General features: G+C 41.2%; 1 protein-coding gene across 7 annotated transcripts in view; it reads right to left on the bottom strand.

The window, feature by feature from the left end:
• DENND2B (DENN domain containing 2B) overlaps positions 1-17,381 on the bottom strand; it is a 150,054-nt gene extending 132,673 nt beyond the window's left edge. For 4 of the 7 annotated variants that reach the window (XM_045894190.3, XM_045894188.3, XM_064577078.1 and 1 more), the window contains exons 1-2: positions 17,266-17,381; positions 16,887-17,020 (exon numbers count right to left, since the gene is read on the bottom strand). The gene's annotated coding sequence lies outside the window, so the exon portion shown is untranslated. Of the gene's footprint in view, positions 1-16,675; positions 16,849-16,886; positions 17,135-17,265 lie in introns of those variants that run through there. The other 3 variants (XM_064577074.1, XM_054512067.2, XM_064577076.1) reach the window with 2 other exon arrangements.
• Between the last annotated feature and the right edge of the window lie 207 nt (positions 17,382-17,588).

A 17,588-nucleotide genomic window follows, 5' to 3' on the forward strand; every position in this document is an offset into this window, starting at 1 on the left:
AAGACCAAATAACCAAAATCAACAATTTCTTATTAAAAGAATAAATAAAATGTTAAATAGGGTAAAGAGCAATTGTCAAGAGTATATTATTAGTAAAAATATACCAACATAAGAGGCAACAGAGAAGAAGGGGAGGAGCGGTATCAGAATATGAAGATAAATTAACAAGTAATTTACACAATGTCTTTAACACATAAGAAAAAGCATACCCACCAAAACAAAGTGTGGGTATTATGTGGATCCCAATTCAAAAATCCAACTTAAGCAAAAGACACCTTTGAGACAATTGAGGACATCTGAATACAACCTGGGTAACAGATGATACTAAGGAATTATTGTTTACTTTTGTTAAATGTGTTATGAGTAGCTATATATTTTTAAAGTCCTTATCAGTTAGATATGCTTTCTGAAGTATTATTGGGTAAAATAACACAAACCAGAAATGAGGAGAGATAGATAAAACAAAACTGGCAAAATGTTGATAATATTTGAAGCTGGATGAAGAATATATAGGAGTTCATTATACAGTTCTCAGACTTTTGTGCATATTTGAAAATTAAGGGGCACCTGGATGGCTCAGTCAGTTGAGCGGCTGGCTCTTGGTTTCTGCTCAGGTGTAGGATCTAGCCCTGTCAGGCTCTGTGCTCAGCAGGGAGTCAGCTTGAAGATTCTTTCCCTCTGCACCCCCCACACACACACACTTGTGCGTGCACATGCGCTCACATGCTTGCTCTCTCTCTCTCTAAAATAAATGGGTAAATATTAAAAAAAAAAAAAAAGAAAAAGAAAATTAAAAGTTTTTCAAATGAGCATATTCAAATTAGCATATTTCAAACTAGCATGTTAGTTAGTCAAGTATCAGGCACTGCCTAGGTATTAGACACAAAGATAAAATGGCCTCAAGAAAGAAACACAGGAAAGCAAGAGTTTTTACCCTAAGGTTCACCCTGGCAAATATCCATGACGAAGTCACAGGTAGTGCTATTACTACTGTGGTTTATTGCCTATATTCATAATTGAAAGAATCATTAAATTTCAGTCTGGGATCAATGAAAATGATGATGTAACTTTTTCCTAACCAAGTTGCAGACCCTCTGAATTCTATCCATGAACCTCCAAGAGTTACATCATTCTGCAAATATTCATTAAATACCTACAAGGCAGCAGTCACTGCTAGGCACTGGGGATGCAAAGGGGGAGGAGAATACCATCTTTCAGCTACACAAATTAACCAGAACAGACAGCTCAGGGGAACAAAAGTCTAGAAACACACCTAAGTATATATATAAATTTAGCATATGATTAAAACTGGCAATTTCAAAGCAGTGGGAAAAGAATGGATTTCTTAACAAATGACATTAGGACACTGGGAAAAAATTAAGTTAGCAGAGTAGTTAAGGGCATGGGTTCTAGGGCTCAACTACCTGAACCCGAATCCTATCTCTGCCATTTTTACTAGCTGAGCAACCATACCTATATCACAGGTTTGTTGAAAGTATTAAATAAGTCAGTACAAATGAAGCATATGCCTGGCATATAATATGCACTCAAAAAATTAGCTATTATTAGTATTATTATTTAATAACAGAATAAGTTCCAGACTGAGTAAAGATTTAAATGCAAAAAATGACATCATAAAAGAGGTACAAGAATATATAATGGATATTTATCTAATCTTGTTGAGGGAAGACCTTTCTAAGAATGACACCACAGGTAAAGAAAATTATTTAAAAGACCAATAAATTTTACTACATTGAATTATTTAAAATGTTTATATGTGGAAAACAATAAAGTTAGAAGATAAACGATAAAGGGAGGGAAGTATAATATAAATATAAATTAAATGGCATTAAGCATATGAGAAAATATTCAACCTCAGTAGCAATCAAAGAAATGCAAACTAAAACAGCAATGCAAAACCATTATAATCTTATCAGATTTGCAAATACTATTTTCCTCCTTTTTAGTTTGGCAGAGACAGCTGGAAACAGGCACTCTCACCCTAGCAGAAGTGTACACATGTTAAAGACTTTTTGGAGAGTGATTTAGCTTAGCATATCAAAAGCCCTTAAAAATGTTCATCTCTTTCATCTACCCATTTTACTTCTATAAATGTATCCTCCAAAAATAATCAGGGAAGGGAACTGCATTAAAATACAGACAAAATGTTTTTACAACAAAAAGTGGGGGGACCAAATGTAAATAACAGATTAAATAAATATTTTGTATTTTGTAAATGGATGTTTCTTTGTTTTACAGTGTTGGTATATATATTCTGGTGTACATATATATATGTAAACAACAGTCATATCTATATAGTGGGATTTGGGGTTATTTTTTTGTTTCTGTTTTCTAATTTTCCTGGAGAGAATATGAATTACTTGTGTAAAATTGGGGAGGAGGTGAATGCCCCATCCATGAGCTCTTGAAAATGATGAGTGGAGGAGAAGACATGTAAATAAGTAATTAACAATAATAATCATGCTTCCAGAGTACAGAGAAGGGCTTGATTCAGCCTGGAGCTGAGTTTTGAAGGATGAATTTGCCAGGGAATGAAGTAGAATATCAAGTACAAAAAAAATGAAAGGGAAAAAGAGCCTATTGTGTTAGTAAACGACACGCAATTTTGGCATGGCAGGAAGGGCAGCTGACTGTTAAGGATTTGAAGTAAAGGCCAGATGACAAACATTTCTGAATGTCAAATTAAATGAGTTTAGATTACCTTGTCAAAGAAGATTCAATAAAGAGCTCTTATGATTCATATACACGAAGATCAAGAAAAGGCAAAACAAACGGAGATACAAGAATGGTCAGGGGTAGGTACAAACTTCTAGAAGGTAGGATAAGTAGGCACTAGGGACATAATGTATGACATGATGACCATGGCTAACATTGCTGTATGACATACAGGAAAGTTGCTCAGAGTTCTCATCATGAGGAGATAAAATGTTTCTCTCTTTTTGCCTTTTTTTTGTATTGTATCTATATGAGATGATGGATGTTAGCTGAACCTATTGTGGTAATCATTTCACAATATACGTAAATCAAAACATCATGTTGTACACCTTAATCTTATACAGTGATGTACAGCAATTATTTCTTTAAAAAACTGAAAAAAAAGAATTCTATTTTAAGTAGTTGTAAAGATTTGAAAAAAAAAAAAGGCAATGACAAACGGTAATAGAAGAGTGGTTGGGGGTAGGAATGCAGATACTATCTTGGAAGAGACATAAAGCAACCATCCGGAGTGCTGGAAATATTCTTTATCTTGATCTGAGCGGGGGTTACATGGGTCAATACAAATGTTGAAATCCAGTAAGCTATATGATTAATATTTGTGCACTTTATGTTATTCTTCATAAAAAAGGAAAGAGTTTTTAGCAAGAAACTATGATAATAAAACCATTTTAGAACGATTACTCTGAAGAACAGGCTGGGAGACTGACAAGAACATCCAGGGGCAGGCCTTCTGAGACACTGAGGATGCATTCCAGGAAAAAGATGGTCAAATTTCTAACTGGGTTGGAGGCAAGACAGTGAGGAGGACTTTTGGGAAATGGAACTGCCAAGACTTTGAGTACGATTACTGAGAAAAGAGGAGAAATCAGAGATAACTCTGATATCCTTAAAGGAGCTCATGAATACAGGAGAAGGAAGAGCAGCTTTACAGAGGTAAGTACTGAACAGGGAAAATTTGAGATGCCTGTGGATCATCCAGCTGTCCACTAGCAATGATTATACACACTAACTACATGCAAGGTCATCTAAGTACTTTACACGTATTAATTCATTTATCCTCACAAAGACTGTAGGAGGTAGGCACTATTACTAGCCCTTTTACAGATGAAGAAACTGAAGCATAGAGAGGTTAAGTGACTTGTCCAGGATCACATCTGATAAGTGGTAGAAAAAGGATTTGAACTCAGGACATCTGGCTCAAGAACTCATGCTCTCAGGGTAACCACTGAGATACAAGTGATGTACCTCTGCCATAAAGGAAAGAGTTGAAGCCCTGGAGATAGCTGAGATCACACAGGAAGAGCGTATACAAAATCAGGAATAAAAAAACATGCTTCTCAGTGCTGTTGCAAGGGTTAAATGAGATGACATCTACAAACAAACCCCTTAGCAATACACAAGTAACAGAGTCAGCACTCAGTTGAAGGAACCTATTAAGGATAATTCTTCAACAAAATAGTATCATACTAAAGAGCCTAGGTGAGATTAAAAGAAGTTTAAAGGACATAACAACCAGATACAGTGTGTAGTTATAGGTTCGATGTTGGTATGGAAAAAATGATAAAGATACTTAAGGGTCAATAGGGGAAATCTGAAATATGGTCTGGGCATTAGTTAAAATTAAAATGTCCTGACCTGGAAAAGTGGAGAAAATTGAAAATAAGATAGAATGAAAAATAGTATGTATGATCTTGCTTTATTCTAAAAACAGAATACAAATATGTACATATATATGCCCAGAGAAAGACTGATTAGAGGGTGCACTAAGATATTAACAGTGGTGATCTCTAGGTGATAGGGAGTGAATCTTTTAATTTTTTGTAAGGTACTACAATGCACATATTACATTTTTAAAAGAATCAATTTAAAGTTGAAGAGAAAGATTATTTTATATTTTGTAACTTTCCATTAAGAGCTCAGACACGAATAAGTAAAGCAAATCTCAAACAAACAGTGGACAAGCTGGCTCCAGATGCCAAGCAAAGGAGGGGAACACAACCTCACTTCAGTTGGCAATGCAAAGGCTCAACCTAACACTCTTCTGTATCCATCTTCTTTTGCCTCTCTTTTGTTGAGCAGCTGCCTTTCCAAATGATGAGAAAATTTAGCACAATTGCCTCCCTCTCATTTGTGTCATTCACTGTAAGCAAACAAAACAACAAAGCCCCTCCTGGCATCCCCACAGAGAGCCAATGAAGCAGGCAGAAGTGAAGAGCCTGAGAAATACTGAATACTGCATATCCTGTGTCCACTCCGTAGGCAAAGCAACTTTCAGAGGAAGGAGGAAAGTTCTCATGGAGAAGCCTTTTCTTTGGGATTACACAGACAGAAGAGATTCTCCTGGAAACATTTCAAACTTTATTAAAGATTTCATCAGAGAAGTGCTGCCCTTAATGGAACTTTGCAAATTTTTTTTTTTTTTAAGATTTTATTTATTTATTTGACAGAGAGAGACATAGCGAGAGCAGGAACACAAGCCGGGGGAGTGGGAGAGGGAGAAGCAGGCTTCCTGCAGAGCAGGGAGCCCGATGTGGGACTCGATCCCAGGACCCTGGGATCATGACCTGAGCCGAAGGCAGATGCTTAACGACTGAGCCACCCAGGCGCCCTGGAACTTTGCAAATTTAATGGCAAAGAAGTAATTTTCATTTCTCTTAAATTTAAAGATAGGGTTAGGGAACAGAGGCAAGGCAGACAGGGGAGAACCCAGGATGGGCAGAACAAGTGAAGAGGGATGCACCACTGCTGAAACACTCTCCTCGTGGCTAGGAATCCCAGGAAACTGCACAGCTGCCAGATCTACCTGGTAAATTCCAGAGGACCAGTTGAGGACCCTCACCCATCCTCGTTCATCTTCAAAACTGCCTCAGCATTCAGCATATTGCCTCTTACATAGTAAACAGTCAACAAATGAATGCAAGCATAAGTGAACAGTCTGAACTGAGGGTTTATGGTCCGAGCTATATAATTTGGGGGGCTAAAATAACATGAAATAGAACCAAATGTTAATATCAATATCAATAACACTTGATGCAATATGATCAAAAGATTAAAACCCCAATACTTAGCACATTATGAGGTGTTTAACAGGTCCTGCTCAATAAGTATTTGTTGGATGTTAATGCTCCAGGATTTTTTGCAACCCAAACTCTCAGATCCAATATGAGATATTATTTAAAGGTCTGTGTTCTCACTTGCACACTGACTTTTACAGTTTTTCCTTAGAGATGGAAAAAGATTCCTGAGGATGGAAAAAACTTTTAAAGTATCATACCCTGTGCCAATATGCTGGCCTGGTAAGGGTTGTATCAATCTATTCTCATCAGTTCCAGTTGAAAACTCATGTGGCGCCTGGTGGCAGTTGGTTGAATGACTAACTTTTGGTTTCAGCTCAGGTCATGATCTCAGGGTTGTGGGATCAAACCCCGCTTTGGCTCTGAGCTCAATGTACAATCTGCTTAGGATGCGCTCTCTCTCTCTCTGTCCCCCCAAATAAATAAATAAATCTTAAAAAAAAAATAAACTTATGTGGACTACACGAATGGGCCAGGGTTTCAACACAACCCATCCACCCAAAACATTGTGGGCCCAGGAGACGGGTCTTACTTCTGTTGAATGTCCTTAAAAAAAATAAAAAAAATAAAAAAAATAAAAATCCAGTGCCAGGCTGAGGTCCCTGGATTCCTAACTCTCCAGCCACGTTCACGATGCAGCAGCTCTGACAGAGAGGTCCACGTCCTCTCTTGGAAGCTGCTCCCATTCATTGTCCATCTGCAACTTCTGCCCTTCCCCATACGCTCCACCACGAGCTTCACACCTAGTACAGTATTATCTTCTATCCCTATTTTCCTAACCTGACCCGGGTTTCTTAAGAGGGATTGCCATTTAGATACTAAAATTTCATTTACAACATATACAAAATTGAATAAAGTAAAATACTGGTTCTTATTCCCAAACTCTCTTAGAAATCTGGGTACACACATCTTGTCAGAAAATTATATATCATCTTCAAAAAACACACAATTTCCAACAACAAAAACAAAACAGACTGAAATGTTACTAGGCCCCTAACTATACTAATACCTGGATTGTTATAAGGGCCTTCTAACTCCTCCAAGACTCCAAAGTATTCTTCAATTCTAATCCATTTTCTGTACTACATTATTGGTCACCTTCACTGGAGAGAAAATACAGAACAATATTTAAAGTATTTTCACATGCCTCCCTGTCATTCCAAATTTAAAGTCTCCAAGATAATTCTCAAGATCTCCAGGATCGGGGCTCCTGGCTGGCTCAGTCAGTAGAGCATGCAACACTTGATCTCCGGGCTGTGATTTCAAGCCCCACATTGAGAATAGAGATTACTTAAGGGGGAAAAAAAAAAAAAAAAGAATCCTCCAGGATCTGGTCTTATCCAGCTTCTACAGCCTACTATATTTCCCATGGATCTCTTTCATAAACTTGCTGATTAAATTAGGATGACCTAATTTCCATCCCACACAGCCAATATGTTTTCTGCCTCTGGGCCTTTGCTCTCAATATTCCTAGTCACTTCCTACCCCCAAAGCTCCTCCTTGATTCTGAAGGCAGCACTGTATGGAGGAACGAGAACTGACCTAGGAATCAAAATACCTGAATTCCAGGTATGGTTCTAATAAAACCATGTGTACCTTTGGACAAGTCCTATGCTTCTCTGGGTTTGGTTTCCCCATTTATAAGCAAGAAGACTGAACTAGATCATCCTAATAGTCCTTCCTGCTTTAAAAGACAACGGGACATCTGATCTTGGGATCCTGGGATCAGGTTCTGCACTCAGCAAGGACTCATCTTTTTTTTTTTTTTTTTAAAGATTTTATTTATTTATTTATTTTGAGAGAGAGAATGAGAGACAGAGAGCATGAGAGGGAGGAGGGTCAGAGGGAGAAGCAGACTCCCTGCCGAGCAGGGAGCCCGATGCGGGACTCGATCCTGGGACTCCAGGATCATGACCTGAGCCGAAGGCAGTCGCTTAACCAACTGAGCCACCCAGGCGCCCAGCAAGGACTCATCTTGAAGATTCTCCCCCTCTGCCCCTTCCCCCAATCACTTGTGCACTCTCTCAAATAAATAAATCTTTTAAAAAAATAAACAACAATAACAAACCCACCTCTACAATTCCTATACACCCAACCAAATTCAATCTTGCCTTCAAGGCCTCCACAAATTTTCTCTCAGCACTCCAGTCCACACTATTTTCTCCCTTCTTTGAACTCATCAGAAATCCAAAATAAATCAAACAGTGCATTCGTTCAACTCAGATTTTCTTTCGTTTTTTTTTTTAAGATTTTATTTATCTGAGAGAGACAGAGAGAGAGAGAGAACATGAACAGAGAGAGGGAGAAGCAGACTCCCTGCTGGGCAGGGAGTCCAAAACAGGGCTTGATCCCAGGACCCTGAGATCACGACCCAAGCCAAAGGCAGACACTTAACCGACTGAGCTACCCAGGTGCCCCTCAACTCATTTTCTAAGCATTTTCTTGGCCAGATATTATGGCAAAGCCCTGGTAATAAATGTAAAACCAAGTAAGACCCAGACCTGTATGTATCACCTGTATATCCCTTTCCCCTCTGCTATTTTTATCCAAGTGAAGTCATGTGAAACATGAACATCAAATGCAAAGGACACCACTTACTCATTTAACAAATATTTAAAGAAAACTTTCCATGTACTGTTCTAAAAAGTAAAGATACCAGTAAACAGATGAACCAACTCCCTCATCTCATGGAGTTTATTTATTTCTGAAAGCAAACAGGAAAAACACACAAATACGTGGTATAATTTTAGGAAGAAAAACAAAGGAAGGATTAAAGATTCACTAAGAGCGGTTTACATAGGATGGTCAGGGAAAGCCTCAGGGAAAGCAGTTGAGCTGACACCTGAATGAAGGAGGGTACAAACTAGCTATTCAAGAAGAGTATCCCAGGTACAGGACAAAGGCTCTGTGACAGAAGAGATGGGGAGGACGGTGGACAGCAGGTGGGAGGACTACAGGCTAGAGCACTTAAGGACTTGGCAATTGGACTCTAAGTGTGATGGGTGGGATTCCATATGAGGGCTGAAGTAGGAGAAAGACATAATACTTTGGTTGCTATGTGGAGAAGACACTGTAAAGGGATAGGAGTAGAGGAGTCAAGACCAGTTAGAGGCTATACAGAACCAATTAAGGGCTTGGCATTCAGTCTCTGTCTAGATTCACATCCTGGCTCTTCATCTTTTGCGCTATGTGTTCTCAAGAAAGCTCATTTCTCTGTATGCTCACTTATGGATATGTCATATAAATTTCAAAACAAAAATTAATATAATGCACTATGCTTTTTCTTAAAGAAAAAAAAATCTTCTTCAAGGAATGATGTAGGTTATAAATTATTCTCAGTACGACTCCATAATCCAACCATCAGCCCCATCTTAGCAGAGACAGTCACAATGGCCAAAGCAGTTACACCACATGCCATGCCATTTTCCCTTCTGACTTTGTATATAAACTTTTCTGTCCCCTCTTTCCTGGAAATTTGTCTGGGCGTAAAGCCTCTCATACCTGGTAACATGTCACACTCAGTGCCCCTACCCCCAGTCCCCATAGCCCTAAATATGTCCAGACACTAAAGCCAGAATATTCCTTAAAAAAAAAAAAAAAAGCATCACAATTTAGGAGAAAAAGAGGGAAAGAAAATGGAAATAATCCAAATACATATCCACAGAATCATCTAGGAGGGCTCTTCTCATCAATGTACAGGAATCACAGCGCCTTCAGCTAGTTACAGTGAGTGTTCATAAAATGACCTCAAGTGATAAGCATTCCTAACGGAACAAAGGTCTAAGTCAATGAGGGGAAAAAAGAATTCTAACTTTTTCATTTCTTTACTCAATTTCCACAGTACTATATGCCCTTCAGTTTTCTTCCTTGTCCCATCCACCCATCTCCCCACAGCCACGGCCCTGGTGACCTACCAGGTCCAACCCTTTATATAAATATATTCTTTTTAAGCAATCTCTACACAGAACGTGGGGCTCAAACTCACAACCTTGAGATTAAGAGTCTAACGCTCCACCACCTGAGCCAGCCACGTACCTTCTGATGTGACTTCAACCAAGTCTGAGCCTCTTATCCTCAGGGACCAGTAACAGTGACAAATACATGGGAACTAGTACGTAGGCAACTTGAATGTGGACAGGACTGGGCACATGATACTGCTCCCAAATTGGCCTTCTTGCTCATGTCTAAACCAGGAATAAACCAAAGCTGATAAATGTTATTTTACCAGTATCTCTCAGCAAAGCGATTTCAAATTAATTCTGACCACTGAGGTATTCGTGGGGATTTTAAAAATGGTTTGAGGGGCGCCTGGGTGGCTCAGTTGGTTAAGCGACTGCCTTCGGCTCAGGTCATGATCCTGGAGTCCCGGGATCGAGTCCCGCATCGAGTCCCGGGATCGAGTCCCGCATCGGGCTCCCTGCTCGGCGGGGAGCCTGCCTCTCCCTCTGACCCTCCCCCCCTCATGCTCTCTCTCTCATTCTCTCTCTCAATAACAAATAAATAAAAATCTTTAATAAAAAAAAAAAGAACTTTTAAAAATAAATAAATTAAATAAATAAATAAATAAATAAATAAATAAATAAAAATGGTTTGAAATAAGATGCAAAGTGGCCTTTGCCCATCTCCCATAACTCTACTATCACTTTCTGTATAAACATTTTGGTCCTAATACTATTCTAATTCAAGACAATGTCAATTTCAAGACCTGTCAAAATACAAATGTGGGGGGAAAAGGAGCAAAACAAAACTTTCACAACTGATACTTCTGATTAATTTGACATTAAGGACACAAATGAACCCTCTGATCTTTTTTTTTTTTTTTTTAAAGATTTTATTTATTTATTTACTTGAGAGAGAGAGAGAGAAACAGCATGAGAGGGGATAGGGTCAGAGGGAGAAGCAGGCTCTCCGCTGAGCCGGGAGCCCGATGTGGGACTCGATCCCAGGACTCCGGGATCATGACCTGAGCCGAAGGCAGTCGCTTAACCAACTGAGCCACCCAGGCGCCCTGAACCCTCTGATCTTAAAACCCATTTTTCCATGCTCTCCCTAGCCCTATACAGTATTAAATATTCATTTGTAAGCTGGGTTTTCTTCATCTCTAGGTCTCTGTGTACAGATTCTGGAGTCCACTGAGAAACAAAAGCTTTGACATCCCTCCCGTACCAGTACAACATTTTAAGAGAACTTCCATCCCTCTTGGGTCCCAGTGTTAGAATCACTCTGGTTTGTGTAGAAGCCCTTTGGGTCTAAGCACCTAGAATCCATCCATGGCCAAACCAGACCTTCAGGAAAACCTTCTCCAGATAGTCCTCACTACCAACTACCCGGTACTTCCGAATGCAGGGGATATTATGCTAAGTGGAGTTCCTGGCAACAGAAAATGTAATCTAACACAACTGACAGCAAAATAAGTAACTGGGCCCTGTTCACTCACTAAAAAATATACCCCCATGTTCAGCCTCCTTGTCAAGGATCATCGCAGCACCTAGACCAGAGGGCAGAGTGATGTACAAACGGCCACTTCTCAACAGCAGCATTCCAATCAGGAGGTATCCAACACACTCACACACACATCCAAAAATAATTTCCCATCTACTTTCTTAACTCTACCCACTCACTGATTCTCAAACACCTAATATGAAGCATGTTCACTGAAAAAAAAAGTAGTGAGAGAACAGACACTTGAAAGCACTAGCCCAGTGCTTTTTCCACAGTGGATATTCAACAAATGTTGAACACAAGAAAGAGTGTATGAATGACAGTAATACAGACAAGTGTCTGACAAAACATTCCAAGACACTGACTCCCTTTTGAAAGGCACTTTCTGCTCCACTCCAATTAGCCTTTAGGATAAGGAAGAATAGGGAGAAGTGGGGGAAATCCACAAATATCTAGATTCAAACTTGTCCTTCGCTCAATTAACATCCAAGATCCCAACTTTACACCAAAGAAAGACAAAAAGCCACCAACATTTATACCTGTACACTTAAAGTTAGTTTCCAGAACACTGACAATCAGGGTTCTCAGCATATTCTAAGCACTATGGCCCTTTATCACAAGAGTCCACTAAAAAAGTTTTTATTGCTTATGCTATTAACAAAGGGTTAGTAGATTCATTCTATCATATTTGCTTGGGGATCCTAAATTCTGGTATAAACAAATGATTCCCACACTTCTAGAAAGGCCCTGATTGGGTTAATCTGTTACTTTTAGTGTAGTCTTCCAAAGGCTGGATTCTTTTTAAGCTCTTAAAGGACTTAGGCAAAATTCTTTTGATAATGTTTTTAGAAGATCATTTCCAGAGTTTATAGACGTTACACAATGATTCACGCTGATGGGGGGGAAAGCACTTTTATTTCCAAAAGGCTCTCTTCACCGAAAGCTATAATTGCTATCGTATCTGATATCGACTTCCTGCATAAAACAAAAAACAAAGCAACAAGTATAATCATAGGTCTAAAAAGAGAGATGTATAAAGAAAAATACAAAGTGCTCAGCTTGGTTAGCCAGACAAAGGGAAAGAAAGGATGAGTCCAGAGGGGCAATCTGCACATTTGGTAGCTGCCACTGGAGTCCTTGAAAGACAACTTGTTCATTCTGTGAACATCTGTGTGTTTAAGAGGGATGGGAAAACAGTGAAAGTAAGAAACACTTAAAGAAAACTCAGGCTAACTACAAGGAGATAATCTGTAATCATCAGTCTGGAAAGCTCAGAATATGTTTCCTAGAGAGGTTATGAAATCTCTTGAGAGACAGCAAATCACTTGAGAGAGATTTAAGGATATTTGGAGGCAGAGTGAGTTAAAATGGTAAAATGGTTCTACCATACTAGGAGATCATATCTGAGTACCAAAAGGATATTCCAGTCACATTTTTCTAAGCATTCAGCTACCTTAGAAAATCTATATCACTCCTTTAATAAATGATAAAAATAACAAATGCTTACCACATATAAAAACATTATGAGTACGCAATGAACCAAAAATGCAAATAAACATCTCTGACATTTAAATAAGAGCAATGCCAAAGTCACTATTTGAGACCCCAATTCTCAAAACTAACCTCAAGAGCATTCTCACAAAAACTCCTACCAAAAGATCACTGGTCAACTAATAAGGAAATTAGCCATTCTCTAGAGGAAATCCTAGCTGATTTTCCTTTCTGATCTATAACCACAGGCTACAGATAAAACAAAATGGCTTTCAGGTGACACAAGATTACAAATTATGAGAAGGAACCAAGGGACTACCAGGGCATGAACTCTGGCTGGACCTGGGGATTACCCTCCTCTAGAAGAACTAGAATAACTGAGCTAAGAGATCCCCCTGACATCAAACTCCAGACACTTCCAAATAAAAGTGGCAAAGCTGGAACTTTAACCCATATCTTTGGAGTCTAAATCCCCTACACTGAGAGGTCACATTCTTCTTTTTTTTTTTTTTTAAAGATTTTATTTATTTGACAGAGAGAGAGAAACAGCGAGAGCAGGAACACAAGCAAGGGGAGTGGGAGAGGGAGAAGCAGGCTTCCCGGCGAGCAGGGAGCCCGATGCGGGGCTCAATTCCAGGACCCTGAGATCATGACCCGAGCAGAAGGCAGACGCTTAACGACTGAGCCACCCAGGTGCCCTGAGAGGTCACATTCTTCTGAGATACAAAACCCAAACTGGGTCACGTCCTCACACGATTAGAGCTGCTGGTGAGAATTTTACCTATCAAAGCCCCATTCAATGGGGCAAGCTCTCCAGTTAGAGACTCTTTAAGGTAAAAATGGGTACAGAGAACTAAGATCATATTTTGGGTTTACATTTTGTAGGTTACAAAAAACTATGGTTGACTCTAGCATTAATTAAAATAAAAATTCTCTAGTTGACAAACTTGATTTTTCTGCATTTTTTGCAGAACCCCCTTCCCCACTACCTCATATTCCTTGCCTAAAAACCAAGTCTTCAGAGCACTGACAAGTTCAGAGGAAAAGGCCTAGAGGTTGCATAAGGAAGAACCAGACATCTAGATTGTATTCAAAGTGGGAGACAATTCTAATAAAATGGCTCCACCCACTACTGCCCTTCCTGAGCCCATTATCTGCAGAGAATCAAAGGGTCTGGCTATAAACTTGGGTATTCAAAGGCCCTGTAAGCTCCCTAGCTGTGTATATGAACAACACAATTAACTGGTAAGAAATGCAGAGGGGTAGGAAGAGCTCTGCACATCTCTAAATCCTGGCTTTCCCATTCCTTCGAAATTCCACACAGTAACTCTCCAGAGGCCTCTATTGCTCCTCCATAACAAAAAGTGAAATAAATGTGCATTTTCTCTTAACTGGTCTTATTAAGAAAGGTAATCTCAATTCATTTTTCTCTTGGCAGTACCAAATTTTAAAATTCAGCATTTTTAAGAAACAAGGGAATATTGGGGGATGAGGACACCTCAACTTAAATGAGATCTTTAGGGCAGAGGCCCTGGTTTGGGAGCTCAACTTCGCCACCTAGTAAAGGCTCTTAAACAAATGACAACATTGATCTCTGTCCCAGGGTAGTCGTAAAAGAAAGAAAAACTTTCACCAAAGCATTGCAACCCACATGGGGAGTATAAAGGATAAACCGCCGGCTGTGCTGTTCCACATACACGTTCCAGTTCAATGTTTGCCTGGTCAGATCCAGCTCTCCTCTAGATCCCCAGCAGCCCTGTGGTCAGTGCAATGAATTCTTACCCTGGGAATCAAGCTATTGGAGGCTATGGTTAAATGGGGCAGGAATTTAAACACCCAGGTATCTTTGCTACCTTCACGTTTTTTAACCTCCTGAATTAAGAACTACATCTTGCACCTTACCTGTGATAAGCATACCACATTGCTGTACCCTGATGTCACATTAATCTTAAAAACACTGCTTTGCCCATCACTCCTTTTCTCAAAAATCTTTAAAAGCCCGAGAATGTGTATAGGATAAAGTTCCAGCTCCTGAGCCAGAATTCAAGCTGACCAGTCCGCTTCAACCGAACGTCCCCCTACCCATTATTGAAGGCAGCTGTGGAAGCACAAGCTTTAGAGGAAGACAACCAGGAGTTAGAATTCCAGCTGTACCACTCACTGCTTGTGTGATCTTGGGCAGGTTACTCATCTTTTGGATCTCCTCTCTTAAAACAAGAATCCCCTCTCTCTAAGACAAGAATAACAATACCTACTTCATATGACTAGAGGATGAAAGAGAGAGCATGGCATGTGGCACAGAGTAAGATGCTCAGAAAGTATTACTTTTCTTGCCAGCTCCAATCCAAATAAATTATCTACTCTCTCTCTTCTTGGAAACTCTCCCCAGCAACTCTCCACCAGTTTTAGAGCCACACTCTGCTTTAAGGCCCAACTGAAATCCCTTCTCTTCTAGGAAGCCACCCTGGCTCATAATCCTTTTCTCCTCTGAGCTTCTATAATTAATTCTTATATTCTAAGCCAACAGATCGAAGATTTTTATTCTTCTCTTATGTGTCACTCCTCTTTCTCCAATGAGCCCACAAACCCAAGAGCAAAGTTTTTACTAATTATCAACCAATCACTAATTGATCCATAAAAAATACTTTGAAGAGAATACCACTTCCCATATACACGTGAACAAATCTCCCCCATATCTTGCGGAGTTTTTTTTCCAAGGGTAAGAGTTACCGGATAAATGAAAAGGAAGCTTGTATCTACGTAGTCACAGGGGAACACTCAGACAAGCCAGCAGAGTCCAGGAAGCCTTTACTTCACTCCCTGCATTCAACAGACTCCTCTTGAGCTCTTGCTTTGTGCAGTCCTTAATTCAGCACTAGAGACAGACTGTGAGCAATTTGGTCTCTCTACCTTTGATCAGTTTTCTGGAACCTAAACTATTTCTGATTCTTTAGAAACCCCTGTTTCTGAAAATTTTCATCGGTGAAGGGATTCACCTTCTGAAAATATTACTTGGAGGAAAAAAAAAAAAAGTCACTTGGGTTTTAATTTTGTGGCCCTATCCCAAGATGGCCAGTCCAAGTGTGTGGATGCAAGAGATAACTCAACACTGTCCTAGAGATGAGATAATGACCTCTTTCCCATTCCCAAGACCCTGATGTCTAAACAACAGAAACACCTGCATAGGGATAAAATCAAGAACTAGACTAAGGAAGCATTAAGGCAAAGTCTCTCAGTGAAGAAATGAAGAAGTTGTTTTATTCATATTCAAGTAACTGTAAACAACATTCATATAAAAGATCCCAGGAAAATAATCTCTGTAGAAACAGTTGAAAATGTTCAGTCTCTTGAATTCTACTAAATTACTAAATTCTTGGATAAGGTAGCACAAACACTGGCTAAAGTGTATTCCATTAGTCTTGAGTCACTTAAAAAATACATCTTTAATACTTAGTGCACTTTAGGAGAAGGGCAAAAAAGGAAAGCTAATCATTCATCAATAGTCGCAGTTTAATTTGTTGAAGTGATAGAGTGCAAAGTTAATTTTCCTTTGTTTGAGTTCCGTGTGTGTGTGTGTCCCTCAAGGAGCCTGCATACAAGCTACCACAGCTCCAGGTAAGGGCTCCATAGCCACAGCAGTGCAGCCCGGGCGAGTCCAGGGGACGGGGCGGCGTGCCGAGCCCACTCCCAGGCCCGCCGGGACTGCCAGCAGTCTCCTCTGCGCACCGCAGCTCTGCACTTCCCCAGACCCTGGTCTCGCGGCTCCCCACCCCCAACTGCGTGGCCCCAGCCCCGCCGGAAAGCAGAGCCTGCCCCGACCGACCGCCCGGAGAGCAGTCCCCACCAGCCCCGCGGAGCTGCCCCTCCGCCCTGCTCCTCTGAGCCTGCAGAGGCCCCCCCGAGTGTGGGCGCCCGGCGCGAATACTCACGGAGCTGGAACTCGGCCGGGGCTAGGAGCGGTGAATAGCGGGGAAAGGGCTAGGACGGCAGCGGCGGGCAGGGCGCGGCAGAGCGGAACCGGCGCCCCTCCTGGAGTAAGGGCACGGGCAACCCTCCCTTCCTCCAACCCCCCCCACACACACACACTCACACACACACAGACCGGCTGGGAAAGCCGGGGCGGCGGCTGGACGCACTTACCTCTGAGCTCCCCAGCCAGCCTGGTCGCTCGCAATGATGAGGGCTTGTCTGGAGCCGTGCAGCCCGGAGGAGGAGCCGCTCCGGGAGAGAGGGCGGTGGTCGGGCAGGCATCCGCGCCCGGGGCTGTGGCCCGGCTGGGGGGAGAGAGATGGGAGGGAGCACGGATTTGAGTGGAGGGGGGCGTGGAGGAGGTGTGCCTCCACCCGAAATGGAGAGGGTGGGCTGCTGGAACCCGGTGGAGGGGTGTGCTCCGAGGCACTGGAGGGAACAAGAAAACCGCGCTAGGAGTACGGAGTTGGGGGGTAGGGGGACCCGGGGCTGGGAAAATGGGGGTGGGAGGCAGGATGAGGAGTTGGCCCTCAAACTGGTCAGCCCTCACCTCGGCACCAACCGAACAAGAATTGTCTGGATCTGGAGCAAAGCACAAGGGGGTCTGAAACTTTATGTCATTTTCTCATACACACGTGACCCCCCTGCAGTCCAGATGGTTTCAATCACTGGAGGAAAAAAGCGGCTCTGCTGGTATGCATGAAAAGCCGGAGTTGGGAGAGTCTGGGAAAAGCTGCCTGTACAGTTTGCCTGCCTTCAAACAAACTGATGAGCTCTTTCCGTTCTCCCAGCCCTTGGCCTGGGGGAGCCCTGCAAAACCCAAAAAGACATGACAAGAAGCTACATTTGGAACTGCAACAGTGGCGGAGAAAC

The sequence above is a fragment of the Mirounga angustirostris genome, unplaced genomic scaffold (assembly GCF_029215605.1).
Source record: "Mirounga angustirostris isolate CCGP_5_RB_7025 unplaced genomic scaffold, mMirAng1.0.hap1 SCAF_13, whole genome shotgun sequence".
NCBI lineage: Eukaryota > Metazoa > Chordata > Mammalia > Carnivora > Phocidae > Mirounga > Mirounga angustirostris.